General features: G+C 39.1%; 1 long non-coding RNA gene across 1 annotated transcript; it reads right to left on the minus strand.

The window, feature by feature from the left end:
- Positions 1 to 4,938: 4,938 nt before the first annotated feature.
- Positions 4,939 to 9,958, minus strand: LOC127685344 (uncharacterized). Its single transcript, XR_007977846.1, has 2 exons — positions 9,702 to 9,958; positions 4,939 to 4,998 (listed from the first exon to the last, which is right to left on the minus strand). It is a non-coding gene; the product is annotated as an uncharacterized LOC127685344 (long non-coding RNA).
- Positions 9,959 to 10,891: the final 933 nt, after the last annotated feature.

The following is a 10,891-nucleotide window of genomic DNA, read 5'->3' on the forward strand; positions in this document are numbered from 1 at the left end:
ACAACATCTGCATTCTGGTAATTCTGCATTCTGGGGTGCAGAGCCTAGTCCTCAGAACGGTGAGTCTGCCTATGTTCATCCTCTTGGAAATTTAGTGACTCACCTTGAGAACAAGACTTCCAGAATGATAACAAACACAGAAACAAGAGGTGTGGCCCCAGACGAATCCTTTAGAAACCAGAAACTCCTGAGCTGGATGGACTGCAGGAGCAGGCAGAGTGCAGCTGAGGCCAGCCTATATTAATTGTCAAGAGTAATAGAAACTAGAATGTAAAATAAATCATCATTTTTATTGGATATATTTTTTATTTATATTTCAAATGTTATCCCCATTCCCAGTCCCCTCCCCCAAACTCCCGGGTTAAGATACTAAATTGGATGATTTTCTTTTTATGTGGCAAAAGCTAACTGATGCAGAAATAATTGGTTTCTAGAATTGAGGTGTTGCCATAAAAAAAAAATCTAAAATAAGTGCCATTGGCAGTATGCTCAGAGCAGAGGATGAAAAATAGCAAACAAAATATTCATGAGTGCTAGGAGAAAATAAAACAAATTGTTATTGGGGGTTGGGAAAATCATGGTGTGAGTGTTCTAGAATAAGGTAATTAGTAAACAGGACGCCTGCAAGAATAATAATGAAAGACAATCTTTACAATGACCTTTTCATTTTGGCTTAAGAGTCCTATGAAGAATTTTGAAATGTCATATGGTTGGTCATAGATGCATATAGGTATAAGAAGAAAGAAATGTTCTAAATAAAGACTGGCTAGCTTGCAAAGAGAATTTTGAGAAAATACAAAGGGTACAGAGATTTCTGGCTGGGAAAATTATGTTTTTTCTTACCTTTAATATTTCTCATCATGAAAATATCTATGCAAGAGATGAGAATGGAGGAAAATAATCTTTTGAGATTACATCTATACAATCTATTGTTTAAAGATATAAAATAATACATAATACATAATATGTATAATAGCTCACATATTTAAAATGAACTTCCCTGATTCTTAGAAGTGTGTGCATGGAGAGCTTAACCATAGATTAATTACAGTAATTTTAAATAACATGATGACTTAAAAATAATTATAAGGTAACACAATCCACATATTTTGGAGAAATTTGTAAATATAAAATTGCAATCAGCGTAAACTTGAAAGGAATAACTTTACTCAAATTGTGAAAAGTATCTAGTATCAGGACTTACTATGATCAAAAAAATGGGATCAGAGGGTTTTAATTGTATATTGTAGAAAACTATCGATGTCAGAAGTGTCACAGGCAGAGTTCAGAGCAGAGGAATGGAGGAAAAACTATGAACAAGAGCAAAGTAACTCCCCACATAGGGCATACCCTTGTCCTACTTGACTGGCAGGTTTTGTTGCAGTCAGGGAAGCTGAATATTTTATTACATAACTTTTAATATCTCTAAGAATCAAACACTATTGTGCATCTCCATTTTTTTTCTCTCTAGAATGACTGAGTATTGACATGACTTCATCTCTGATGGAACATACAACATTGACTTTCATGAATCTCTGGAACATACAACAGGAAATTAAGAAAAAAACAGAAATACCAACCTGCCCTGGTAAGCATTGTCTAGACCTCACATGGATGATTAATTTCTAGAGCTGCCACTTACAGGAAAAATTTCATAATCGGATGATATGAAAGATGATAAAATATATGAATTTGGGAATTGCAGCTATCACTACATTGTAGTGCATTATAAAGTTGTCCCCATTAATATTTTCATCCTCATATATGTGCTTTTTTGTAGTGACTTCATAGTTTTCTCAGAAAGAGATGGATCATAGCCTTATGTTTTGGCTGTCCCTATGATTTGCAATATTCAGCTAAATGAAAATGGAGTAGATTCTCAGTTGCATGCTTAGACATGAAGAAACTTCATTTCCCGCTGTTTCTCTAAAAACCTTGCTCAGTCACCAGACTATTTATCAACTGCTAGCTGCTGAGGGGGGTTCTTCAAGGAACTGGTTTCTGAGAAACTACTCATGATCCAGCACATAATCTTACATCCATGCATATACAGAAAATATGGAGTTCATTTGGTGGGCTTAATAATAAAACCCATGTAATGTAGAAGGAATAGTGTTGGAAGAAATAGGAGAGGAACTGGAGGAGAAGTAAGAAGACTATGCATGTTTAAATTTCTCAAGCAATACAAAAACCCCAGCTTGTACTAAAAGATAAGAAGACTCTGGAACAAAGATGAGACAAAAGAGACAAGACCATTCTAGACTAGATATCTGCTTAGATTCAGGGTAGTAGAGAAAAGAAAATACCTGAACTTTTCCAAGATTACTAATACATAGTGATGATGGAAATGAACAATTTCTATTTGATCTACTTGCTGTTAAAGTGGCTTGTGACAATGAAAACCACTAGAATATATTCCTTAATTTTCTTCAACTTCTATTACCTACACAGAAAATTGTAATGAACAGAGTACCTACAGTCCTCCATATGAAATCTTTAAAACGAGAAGTGCTTTTGGATTTGGGCAGTAGTGGTGGCAGCAGCAGCAGCAGCAGTGGCAGCTAGTTCAGCGGAAGGGCTATCAGCAGTGGAACCAAGGTGACACGGTCCAGGCAGGACTTGTGCCTGCTACCACTGACCTTAGCTGGTAAGCCGGGCTGCAAGTGGTGGCAGATTTACAGCTCCTTTCACCCCACAGAAGCTACATCAGAACTCTGCCTCCCGCCAGTCAATTACGAGAGACTCTCTGCCATTTTGGATATTGGACACCAGAGAAATCAGACAGACTGAGGTACACAAATATAACCCAACGCCAACATCACGGGGGTCTAAGCCCAACGGGCGTTGGTCTCCACCCAGGCCCAGGGTTGTTTGGGGGGCCATCAGTGTGCAAACCTGGCCAGGAGGTTGTTTGCCGGGCCCAGCACGCACGCCACCATTTTGACTACAGGACACCAGAGAGTTCTAGCAGTCAAAGTCAGCTAAGATTCATAGCCCGAGGCTAACACAGTGGGAGTATAAGATGGACAGGCCTTGGACTGACCCCAGGTCCTGGGCTGCTCAGTGGGCCATCTGTGTGCCAACCCGGCCAGGAGGTTGTTAGCCTAGCAGACTCTCCCCAGGGAGCACCATCCTGGCCACCTGACCAATTAGCAGTCATAGGCCCAAGGGGAACTTTGCTCAGGCCTTAGCCTGCCAGGCTTTTGCCTAGACTCAGGGCCTCAGCAGCTAGGCTAGCCTTGTGTGCACCAACCCGGTTGGGAGATCAGCTGCCCAGCAGAGTGACCAGCACTCAGAAAAGGTCCCACAGCATACACCATCACACACTGAAGGAGAAAACTGGCACTGCCTGGAAACACAGACAACCTGGGGCAAGGCACACTAGGGCTGCAAGGGCACCCAAGAGGAAGGCAGTGCAATAGCAATCTGTAACAGGGGAAACCCAGCCATCCAGTGTTGCAGAATTAGCCCTATAGCCTCACAGGAAGCACAAACACCAGCCAGAGACAAGACCAACTAACGCCAGAAATAACAAGATGGCAAAGGGCAAACGCAGGAACTCTAACAGATATCTAGGCAATATGGCAGTGTCTGAACCAAACTCTCCAACATCAGCAAGTCCTGATTACACAAACACACCAGAAAAACAAGATTTGGATTTAAAAACACTGGTCATGATCCTGCTAGAAGAACACAAAAAGGACATAAATGAATCTCTTAAAGAAATACAGGGGAACATGAATAAGCTAGAAACACGTATAATGTAAACACAAAAATCAATTAAAGAAATTCAGGAGAATAAGGCTAAAGAGATAGAAGCCAATAAAGAAGAAACACACACACACACAGACACACACACACACACACACACACACACACACACACACACACACACAAAACCTTAAAGAAATGCAGGAGACAGTGAGTCAAACAGCAGAAGTCATGAAAGAGGAAACACAAAAATCTCTTAAAGAATTACAGGAAAACAAAAACAAGCAAGTGAAGGAGCTAAGCAAAACCATCCAGGATCTAACATCAGAAGTAGAAACAACTAAGAAATCACAAAGGGAGACAACTTTGGAGATAGAAAACCTTGAGAAGAAATCAGGGGCCATAGATGCAAATATCAACAACAGAATACAAGAGATGGAAGAAAGAATCTCAGATGCCAAAGATACCATAGAAACCATTGACTCAACAGTCAAAGAAAATGCAAAATGCAAAAAGCTTGTATCCCAGAACATCCAGGAAATCCAGGACACAATGAGAAGATCAAACCTAAGGATTATAGGTATAGATGAGAGTGAATATTTACAGCTGAAAGGGCCAGCAAATATCTTCAACAAAATTATAGAAGAAAACTTTCCCAACTTAAAGAGAGAGATGCCCATGAATATACAAGAAGCCTACACAACTCCAAACAAACTGGACCTGAGCAGAAATACCTCGCGTCACATAATAATCAAAACCCCAAATGTACTGAACAAAGAAAGAATATTAAAGGCAGCAAGAGAAAAAGGCCAAGTAACATATAAAGGAAGACCAATCAGAATCACACTAGACTTCTCACCAGAGACCATAAAAGCTAGGAGATCCTGGGCAGATCTCATGCAGACTCTAAGAGAACACAAATGTCAGCCAAGACAACTATACCCAGCAAAACACTCAATCACCACAGATAGAGAAACCAAGATATTCCATGACAAAACCAAATGTACACACTATCTTTCCACAAACACAGCTCTACAAAGAATAATAGGAGGAAAACTCCAATACAAGGAGGGAAGTGACACCCTGGAAAAAGCAAGATAGTTACCTTCTTTCATCAAACCCAAAAGAAGATAGCCGCCAGCAGCTACATGTAAACCGGGTTACCTGTTGAGAGAATTTTGGGGTCATAGGGAAGAGCGGCGAACAGACCGTACGGCTAAGTCAATGTTCACTGATCAAAGCCGTAAACTTTAATGGCGCCGGACCTTTTAACAGTTCGGGCAAACCCTTCCCCCAGACTCCAGGCTGAGTTCCGGTGGAAGTTGTCTAGCTTCTCTTGGAGGTCTTCGTCTTGACTGCTCCGGCAGCTGGGTGGGTCACCTGTTTAATTCAGGAATCCCTATACCAGGAAGAACAATGAACTTAACCTTTACTACGTGCGCTCCACCCTAAGTGGAGCAGAATCCTGGCTAACTGGGAGAAGTTAACCTTGACCAAAGTCAAACTCTGACCAAGTGCAAGACTGCCCCAATATGGCTCTGTACATGTCCTCCCTTTTTTTATTAATTTGAACACGAGGAGGTAGAAAACAAGTGGATAAATATCCTTCATAAGAAGGCGGGCCTTAACCAGGAGGGGAAGCATTGACCGTAATTCCTCTTAAATATTGTATAACGTCTTTTTCAGAGGAGGGGTAATAGGCTCCCTTATTATTTTAAGGACAGCCTCTCGACGTTAACCCCTATGCAATTAGGTGTACTTCCTGGGGACTCAGAAGCAGAAATTCACCTCCCCATGCAGTGCTTTGCCTCGCACGTCTCGCTGGTACCCATGTTTGTTCAAAAACAAACACACATAGATCTGAGTTCTATGTGGCTCCCTCTTTGGAGATCCACTTGTGTAAGTTTTGAAGCCAGGGGGGTCTGCAAGTGTCTTTAACAGACATGTAATCTCTCCATCCAGGTGAGCCTGGGTGGAGACAGCCAGTCTGCTTAACAGACAAGGTCAAGAGTTAAAGGTGGAATAGGATTAACTTGTCCCAGAAGTATCCAATTCAGTTGTAAATTAACAACTTTAAGGATCCAAAGCTTGGCCTCTGAGGTGGGAGAGGTAGCCTTGTGAATCAAGAGATATGCTGTTACTTCTCAGGAAAAGTGGAGACTATATGTTAAATTAACACAGCTGGCTGAAGATTGTTAGCCATCTTCAAAATTGGAATCTTCAAAATTGGAATTATTTCTAGACCAGTCTATGGTTGAGTCAGCTGAGCACAATAAGGAGAAGAGTCATTTTAACTCTTCTAATTAATTTTTCCTAAGCTAGCATAACAGTCTCCATGTTCTGCCCCACAAAGTCTAAAAGCTTGAAGCTAGGCAATTTATCTAACCTGGGACATTTAACAATTGAGGTAAGTCAAGAACATATATCCAATATAGCTCTTATGTTACCATGGTCTGGGCATTCAGCAAGCACACAGTCAGCATATCTTCTGCAGCATTCTGTGGAAAAAACAGAGGACATGCCTTCTCCCCCAATATTAAATCAGGATCATGGCATATGTTAGTAAGTGAATTCCTTCATTTCACCTAGATATCAATATGCCTAATTACAAGATGTCATATACATTTAGCAAGGAGTTTCTTGGCATCTAAATTTTAAATTTTTTTTTAAAAACATGCAAGCATAATTTAAATTATATGCACAGGGACACAATTTCCCCTCTCTTCTTTCTTCCAAGAAGATATTGTTTTATTAATTTAAGTTGGAACACAAAGTATAAACCATAACATAGGCAATAACTATGTAATTATATAAAATATAGTTGCTTTTTCTGTTAGAGCAGTTGCAACTAGACAGCCTAAAAATGAATCATTAGTCACATGTACATATTTTTTAATCTTCTAAATTAGAAATATGAATATCATTTATCTGTAATAACTAAGTCCTCTAGGATTAACACCATTACGTGGTAGAGGTAGAAATTGAGGACATCAAGAACAAATCTTTATAATTTGATGTGCACAAAATATAAAATTATTTCAAATACCTAAAGGACAGTCATTTAGAGAACATATCCTTTGTTCTTAGAAATTTGAATCACATTTGTATAAACTGTAGAAATTAAGAATTAGCAGTATTAAAAATGGACCAATTTTAAGCAATTATAGACCATGAGCTATGTATATCTACTATTATTAAAAGCTTGACCTTTAACATCTTAAAAATAGCTGCTATAGCACCCAATTCAGGTATCTGTGTTGAAGCAGGGAGAAACTTAAAGGAATAAACATGTGATCTGATAGTACAAATTATCTTTTGGATAACAATTATTAATTTTGCCTAAAAATGCTTGCCATGTAATAGACCAACCATTAATAATAAATTTGATTGTTGCTTGAAGCAAGGAACAAACGTTTCCTACCTTGAAAACAGAGGTTTAAGACCTTCTGTGGCAAGCTTAAAATGAGGTAAATAAGATAAAGCCAATTAATATATCTTAACAACCTTTGAAAGCCATTTACCTAAAAATTCTAAAAGTCTATAGGAGCAAGGGCCTGTAACAAACATTCTATGATTATAGACTGAAAAATGTAAGATCCTAACTCTTGTATTGAAAGAGAGACAAACATTTTTTTTTCACAGGACATAAGGCTGTTAGCCATTCCTTGAGGCAAAAACTTTCTAATGAAATTGCTTTGTTGTTTCTTTAAAATTAGAAGCAAATGCTTTTATAATTATCAGAATGTAAAGTAAAAAACCAACCCTTTAAATTTACAATAATTTTATAGGGAGTAGACAGGCCAAATGTTAATGCCTTTATAGCCTCCTTGACCTTTCATAGATTTGAACTGCATTTTAACCCACACCTGGATAAGTCAAAAACCTTTTTTTTTTTTTTTTTTTTTTTTTTTTAAAGCCAAACACTCCCTAGGTGGGGCCTGTAAGGCAGAAACAATTTCTCAAAACTTCCTCACTAGCTTCCCCTGAGGCAGCTCTAAGCTTTGCATTAACTCAAATGTAAATTTTTTTATCTGCCCTAGGATCCACCTTGAGTCCTTGGCAAGGACTTTGTATGAGATTCCTCAAATGTAAATATCTTCTAATCTGAGCCTTTTATCTAAGACCAGAACCAAACCTACAAGGAAGTTGAGGATTAAACAAAAGAAACCTGTAATTCCACGGTCAAAGGAACCTGCTTGATATCAAATACATTTTCACTGAGATCTCCTTTTTAATTTTGGAGGGTTAAATTTTGCTCCTACCATTGTAGCCTATAAACTTGTGGAAAAGAGGCAATGGGCCCCTAAAACCCATAGCTGTATCACTCTCAAAATTATCTTAATTACAAAATGTTAATTACGAGCCTGCAAACTGAAAACTGTAGCCAATGACACACTGATTTTTATTGTAACTCAATGTTTTCTTGCAATATTAGAGCACAATTGTAATTTTGGAAGCAAATCTCAATTTTAAACAATCTATTTTCTTTAAAATTAATGGCAAACACATATTTACAGCACAAGGTTTGTATGCCAGTTCTTATGTTCAAGTGTATAACAGTGTAACTTATTAAAGAGACAATATTTTAAATCTTAATCTTCATTAAGTCTAATCTCCAGGCCAAGATTCACATGAAACACCATGCCAATTTAGGAGCGTCCCAAAGGCCTGTATTTCCTGGATTGCGTCATGCCACGTGGTGTTCAAAATGGCGACTACCCTAAACTACCAGCCTTAATCGTCATGCCACGTGTTCAAAATGGCGACTACCCTAAACTACCAGCCTTAACCATCATGCCACGTGTTCAAAATGGCGACTACCCTAAACTACCAGCCTTAACCTAACTTTTGTTAATAACATTATACCTTTTAAATCATGTGCAGTGACTTAAGCCAATACTCTATAGTCAAGACATGCAAAATATACCTTTAAATCCAATTATAAACAAGAACAAGGCATGAGTGGCGTTAGGCCACGTGTAGTTAGTTAAGATAGCTCTAACACTGAATCACCAGTTTTAAACTAACCTTTTCTTAATAACACTATACCTTTTACATAATAACCAATTAATTTATAACTCTTTAGTCAAGAAATGTAAAGCCTTATATCATTAAAACCAATTAGAAACAAGTATAAAGCGACTACATGAATTTCACAAGCCAAACCAAAGTCTTCCCAAATCTCGAGGTTTCTGGGCTTTTAAGAGCGGCTTTTTCCCCAGCCACGCTTGCCTCTTGGGTGAGTGAGCTACGCTGCTGCAGCGTGGCTTTGAATCAATCCCCACACAAACTGTGGCTAGCTCAAGAGGTTACCAGCAGATGTAATCTTTACCAATTTTTCTTTTAAACATGAAACAGTCATTCACACAAAGACACAGAGAGGACATAAACATACACATAGACAGTCGGTGCACCGGGACAAACACGGAAAGATACACAGAAAGTTAAGCGTGCTTGTTAAGCAATTGCATCCATTTTCCTCTTTAAACAGCTCTTAGAAGCTGTGGACATATGCCTATTTTTAAAAACCCCTTTCTTTTCGCCGAAATCAGCTCTTACGAGCTTTGGGCAAATGCCTACCAAATTCCTTCCCCATATTTCCCTATCTTATCAACCCAAGCAGTCCTGCGCTGGGTCCACGCAGTATGCTTGAAAAACTGTATCCATTCCTGCACTCACAACCATAGACACGAATTCACTAGCGCTAGTTTTGCCCTCTATGTTGCTTACCGTGCGGACACCATTAATTTTCACCTTTTCCGCGAAGCTTCGCTGGATAGGGCTACCTCAAGAAATTCTCTCGTGCCAGGTCGCCCCACGTTGGGCGCCACTATGTAGCCGCCAGCAGCTACATGTAAACCGGGTTACCTGTTGAGAGAATTTTGGGGTCATAGGGAAGAGCGGCGAACAGACCGTACGGCTAAGTCAATGTTCACTGATCAAAGCCGTAAACTTTAATGGCGCCGGACCTTTTAACAGTTCGGGCAAACCCTTCCCCCAGACTCCAGGCTGAGTTCCGGTGGAAGTTGTCTAGCTTCTCTTGGAGGTCTTCGTCTTGACTGCTCCGGCAGCTGGGTGGGTCACCTGTTTAATTCAGGAATCCCTATACCAGGAAGAACAATGAACTTAACCTTTACTACGTGCGCTCCACCCTAAGTGGAGCAGAATCCTGGCTAACTGGGAGAAGTTAACCTTGACCAAAGTCAAACTCTGACCAAGTGCAAGACTGCCCCAATATGGCTCTGTACACTCAAATATAAAAATAACATCAAAAATGACAGGAAGTAATAATCACTATTCCTTAATATCTCCTAATGTCAATGGACTCAACTCCCCAATAAAAAGACATAGACTAACAGACTGGATAAGGAAACAGAACCCTATATTTTGCTGCATGCACGGAACACACTTCAATGTCAAAGAAAAAAACTACCTTAGAGTAAAAGGCTGGAAGACAATTTTACAAGTCAAAGGTCTCAGGAAATAAGCCAGAGTAGCCATTCTAATATCAGATAAAATTGACTTACAACCTAAAGTCATTAAAAGAGATACAGAAGGACACTTCTTGCTGGTCAAAGGAAAAATCCACCAAGAAGAACTTTCAATTCTGAACATCTATGCACCAAATGCAAGGGCACCCTCATTTGTAAAAGAAACTTTACTAAAGCTCAAAGCACACATTGCACCTAAAACAATAATTGTGGGTGACTTCAACCACTCCATTCTCCTCAATGGACCGATCAGGAAAACAGAAACTAAACAGGGACACAATAAAACTAATTGAAGCTTTGGACCAAAACTTGACTGATATTTATAGAACATTTCACCCTAAAACAAAAGAATATACCTTTTTCTCAGCACCACATGGTACCTTCTCCAAAATCGACCATATAATTGGTCACAAGATAGACCTCAACAAATACAAGAAGATCAAACTAATCCCAGGCCTCCTATCTGATCACTATGGAGTAAGAGTGGTCTTCAATGGCAACAAAAACAACAGAAAGCTCACATACACATGGAGGCTGAACAATAATCTACTCAATGACACCTTGGCCAAAGAAGAAATAAAGAAAGAAATCAGATACTTTTTAGAATTTAATGAAAATGAAGGCACAACATACCCAAATCTTTGGGAAATAATGAAAGCAGTGCTAAGAGGAAAACTCATAGCCTTGAG

Source organism: Apodemus sylvaticus, chromosome 5 (genome assembly GCF_947179515.1).
Source record: "Apodemus sylvaticus chromosome 5, mApoSyl1.1, whole genome shotgun sequence".
In the NCBI taxonomy this organism is placed as follows: Eukaryota; Metazoa; Chordata; class Mammalia; order Rodentia; family Muridae; genus Apodemus; species Apodemus sylvaticus.